General features: G+C 38.0%; 1 pseudogene; it reads left to right on the top strand.

Moving 5' to 3' along the window:
- The first annotated feature begins 429 nt into the window (after positions 1 to 429).
- On the top strand, positions 430 to 1,375 carry LOC110542684 (olfactory receptor 4K2-like; annotated as a pseudogene).
- The last annotated feature ends 3,853 nt before the right edge of the window (positions 1,376 to 5,228 follow it).

The raw sequence follows: 5,228 nt of genomic DNA, 5'->3' as shown, positions 1-5,228 counted from the left end.
TTACTTAAGATCGTTTACATGTGATATATTTTATTTGATTTTTGAATAAGGGTATCTTTACAACTGTATTTGCAATGACTCACTGTATGTTTATATCCAATTGTGTGTTTCTTTATATTTGTTTAATACATTATCAGCAGGAAAAGTTCATACAAAACATTAGCTATCATCATTATTATGCCTATGAACAGATGGACAAGTGTACGGTAGATCTGTTCATATTGTTTGCATTTGACTAGTATTTAGTGCCAGAAAAGAGTGATATTTTCAGTACGTTTATATTAGCAATGTTTGTTTCTTCACCAATGCTGTATAAACTTCTCTTGAGTCAACATACTAGATAAAATGAAGGAAAAAGATAGTGAGAATAAAGGAAACATGCATTTACATATATTTTGTATATGTGCAGACTTCTACCTATCAATCCAGATGATGAATGTGGCTAGTAAGTCTGCTGTGACTGAATTTGTTTTGCTGGAGCTCTCTAATTCCTGGGAATTATGGATATTTTTCTTTATGGTGTTTTCATTCTTTTATGTGGCAATGATGGTGAGTAAGAGCGTCATCCTTGTCACTGTCATATCTAACTCTCACCTGTGTTCTGCTTTGTGTTTCCTGCTTACCAACCTTTCTATCATAGACGTGTCTGTTGCTTCCTTTGCCACACCCAAGATGATCATAGATTATCTAGCTGATCATAAAACAATCTCTTTTGGTGAATGTATCGCTCAGATATTCTTTCTCCACCTCTTCACTGGTATGGAGATTATTTTACTCATGGCTATCTCGTTTGACAGGTATATTGCGATTTATAAACCTCTGCGCTATGCTTCAATCATTAGTCCCCAGGTGTGTGTTGCTTTCGTGGTGTCGTCATGGACTGTGGGAACCACGCCTTCAATGAGCCAGGTCATATTTGCCCTCGCCTTACCATTCTGTGCCCCCAATAAGATAGCTTTCTCTGTGACCTCCCTGTTGTGTTCCAGCTGGCTTGGGTGGATGCTTATGTTCTTGGTCTCTTTATGATTGCAACAAGTGGCATTATTGCATTGTCTTGCTTTATTCTGTTATTTAATTCATGTTATTATGCTGGTTACAGTAAAGCACCATTCTTCTGGAGGATCATCTAAGGCTCTTTCTACCTGCACAGCTCATTTTATTGTTGTCTTCATGTTCTTTGGGCCATGCATCTTTATCTATATGTGGCCACAAAACAGTTTTGTGATAGAAAAGGTCCTGTCTGTCTTTTATGCCATCTTCACTCCATTTCTGAACCCATTAATATATACTTCGAGAAATCGAGAAGTCTGCCATGAGGAAACTGAGAAGTAAGTTCCTAAATTTCAGTACAGAAATTCCTTCCCATTCTTTTTAGTCTTAAATTCTTCATTATTAGGTGAAACAGGTTTTGTAAAACAGCAATTCTGTGTTATGCACATAGAAAAAGTACACTTGAAACTTTAAAAGGAAGTTAATAGAAATAATTGCTTCCATATAAAAGAAAACTTGCTTATAAAAATAACAGGAATAACTGTGATTTACTGTTTAAAATTAGTTGGGATGTTGAAAAATCAGGCCAATAGAAAAGATAACCAAATAACAGGTACAACTTAAAGAGGAACTAAGTGATTAAAAGAAATAATTCCAATATGTACACACAGAAACTCAAGATACCCCCTAAAGCATGACAAATGAGGAAAATTTTTATGATATTTAAGAATTCTTCTCTGTTGTAGAAAATTAATTTCTGTTCTCAAACCATCATTTTCCACATCCCTGAACCATTTCTACTTCACATTTAAGCCAATTTGTTATGTTTGGAATTAGAGAAATACCGTTATATGTAAATATGAAAATGTAGATGAGGTGTAAAGAAAATCTGTGAATGTGATTTCTCCATTAACCACATAGAGTAAGGAGCATATCAGTATCTCACCCTTACATCCAAACTCTTCATTAATCATCATAGCAGCACTGCTTCAATGCCTCCTTCTGACAATGAGGATGTACAGACTAGTATAACAAAACTGAAAATCAGACATTGTGATGAGCTGAGTTGCCAAGTTGTGATTTGTGTTCCAACAGGTCCATGGAAGTCAACAACAGAATGAAATTAAGGATAGCTCATGATAATAATCAAACTCATGGAGAGTGATGTTTAACTCTAAGTTTTATTTATTTATTTACTTGGTTTTTCAAGACACAGTTTCTCTGTGTAGCCCTAGCTGTCTAGAATTCCCTCTGTAGACAAGTCTGGCTTCGAATTCAGAGAGATCCACCTGCCCCTGCCTTCCAAGTGCTGGGATTAAAGGCATGGACCACCAAACCCAGTTTAACTCTAAATTATTATTGCTTTACCTTTTCATTAAATAGTTATTTCTGTTTAATAATTGGTAAAAAAAAGTTTAAGTTTCTGTTTAGTACTGTTAATTTAATAAGTGTTTTTATAAGCAAATAAGTGTGATACGTGATTTTTTAATTTTAATTACACTTTATTTACTTTGTATCCCCCCTTTAGTTCCCTCCCTCCTCCTATCCCAATCCCTTCCTTCCGCCCCCTTCTCCACGCATGCCCCTCCCTAAGTCCACTGGTAGGGGAGGGTTTCTTTTTCTTCCTTCTGATCCTAGTCTGTTAGGTCTCATCAGGAGTGGCTGCATTGTCTTCCTCTGTGGCCTGGTAAGGCTGTTCCAGCCTCAGGGGGAGGTGATCAAAGGGCAGGCCAAAAAGTTCATGTCAGAAGCAGTTCCTGTTCCTATTACTGTGGAACCCATGTGGACACTGAACTACCATTGGCTACATCTGTGCAGGGGTTCTAGGTTATCTTCATGCATGGTACTTGGTTGGAGTATGAGTCTCAGGAAAGACCCCTGTGCTCAGATTTTTTGATTCTGTTGCTCTCCTTGTGGGGTTCCTGTCCTCTCCAGATCGTACTATTCCCCACTTCTTTCATAAGATTCCCTGCATTCTGCCCAAAGTTTGGCCATAAATCTCAGTATCTGCTTTGATAGTCTGCAGGGCAAAGCCTTTCAGAGGCCCTCTGTGGGAGGCTCTTAACTTGTTTCCTGTTTTCTTCTTCTTCTGATGTTCATCCTCTTTGCCTTTCCGGATGGGGAATGAGCATTTTAGTCAGAGTCCTCCTTCTAGATTAGTTTCTTTAGGTGTACAGATTTTAGTAGGTTTATCCTATATAATATGTCTATATGAGTGAGTATATACCGTGTGTGTGTTTCTGCTTCTGGGATACCTCACTCAGGATGATCCTTTCCAGTTCCCACCATTAACCTGCAAATTTCATGATTTCCTTGTTTTTCATTGCTGAGTAATATTCCATTGTGTAGATGTACCACAATTTCTGTATCCATTCTTCAGATGAAGGGATTTGGGTTGTTTCCAGCTTCTGGCTATTACAAATAAAGCTGTTACAAACATGGCTGAGCAAATGTCCTTATTGTGTACTTGGGACTCTTTTGGTTATATGCCTCTTCCTGCCAAGGGGAATCTCCCTACCTCAGGATTCCAGGTGATATGTGTTTTTAAACATTGTCTTTTTTGTACACTAGGAATGACCATCACCCCACTGACAGTGATTTAAATTTCAAATATTAGTAAACTTAAAATATTGTGATTATGTTTATGATACTTTACAAATGATATTTTAAAAATGATAGCAAACATTAAATAATTCACTACTATTTGGTATTTACTAAATAGTATTTGTAAAAATAGTATCAAATATATTTTCCCCGGTGCAACCATCTAAGGTAGAATATTCAGCAAACAAATATTTAGGAACATTAAATTTTCCAGGAGTTATTATGACCTGGAGAGAACAGAAGCTCCACAAGGACCAAATATATCTGAGCACAGGTGTCTTTTTTTTGAGACTGTATCTCCAGCCAAGGACTGTGCATGGATATAACCTAGAACCCCTGCTTGGATGTAGCCCATGACAGTTCAGTATCCAAGTGGGTTCCCTAGTAAGGGGAACAGACACTGCCTCTCACACGAACTCAATGGCTGGCTCTTTGACCCACCCCCCTCCAAGGGAGGAGCAGCCTTGCTAGGCCACAAAAGAAAACATTGCAGTCAGTCCTGATGAGACCTGATAAGCTAGGGTCAGATGGAAGGGGAGGAGGACCTCCCCTATTAGTGGACTTAGAGAGGGGGAGGGAGGAGATGAGGGAGGTTGGGATTTGGAGGGAGTGAGAAAGGAGCTACAGCTGGGATAAAAAGTAAATAAACTGTAACTAATATTAAAAAATAAAAATTTAATTAAAAAGGAACATTAAATTTAAATGTAAACAAGAAGGAAGTAAAAATGTAAAGAAAAAAATCCAAGAATTTGAAAGAGGAAGAAGGGGTATATGGGAAGACTTGGAGGGAGGAAAGAGAAGGGGGAAATGATGTAGTTATATAGTAGTATCAAAAATACAAAATAAATTGTAAAAAAACATGGAATATTTGGGCAGAGATATTGTCAATATTCAACGCTTATGTGAAGAATTTTCAAACTCAAAAACATTTTTCTAAATCCCTCAGTAAAGTAATTGGTCAGGACATGGCTTTGCAGTGTGAGTCAATAATAAGACTGAGTACCATCGACCTTGTAATTGAGAATAAAGTGGATGTACAGTGGATAACTGTACAATACTTCATATATAAAGAATATTGACTACCATCTGCCTTGTTATATCAGCATGAGGTGTCAGCATGCAAGATACCTCTATGTGTTACAAAAAACACTTAAACCTCTTTTTTTTTACTTCTTTTTTTTTGTTTTCTTGTTTTGAATGTTTTTTGGTTTTTTTTTTTTGAATTTTATTTTTTTCTTATCAGTTACATTTTATTAACTCTGTATCCCAGCCGTGACCTGATCCCTCATTCCCTCCCAATCCCTCCCTCCCTCCCTCATCTCCACCGTGCCCCTTTCCAAGTCCACTGATGGGGGGGACCTCCTCCCCATTCATCTGATCCTGTTTTATCAGGTATCTTCAGGACTGGCTGCAAAGCCCTCCTCTGTGGCCTAACAGGACTGCTCCTCCCTTCGGGGGTGGGGAGACCAAAGGCCAGTCATTGAGTTCCTGTTAGAAATAGAAATAGTCCTTGTTCCCCTCACTTTGGGAAACCAATTGGTTACTGAGCTACCACAGGCTACATCTGAGTGGGGGTTCTAGGTTATATCCATACATGGTCCTTGGTTGAATGTCAGTCTCAGAAAAGACCCTGT

This window comes from Meriones unguiculatus, chromosome 4, assembly GCF_030254825.1.
Source record: "Meriones unguiculatus strain TT.TT164.6M chromosome 4, Bangor_MerUng_6.1, whole genome shotgun sequence".
Classification (NCBI taxonomy): domain Eukaryota; kingdom Metazoa; phylum Chordata; class Mammalia; order Rodentia; family Muridae; genus Meriones; species Meriones unguiculatus.
The sequence above is the reverse complement of the archived record's forward strand: the minus strand, read 5'-3'. Positions and strand labels throughout refer to the sequence as shown.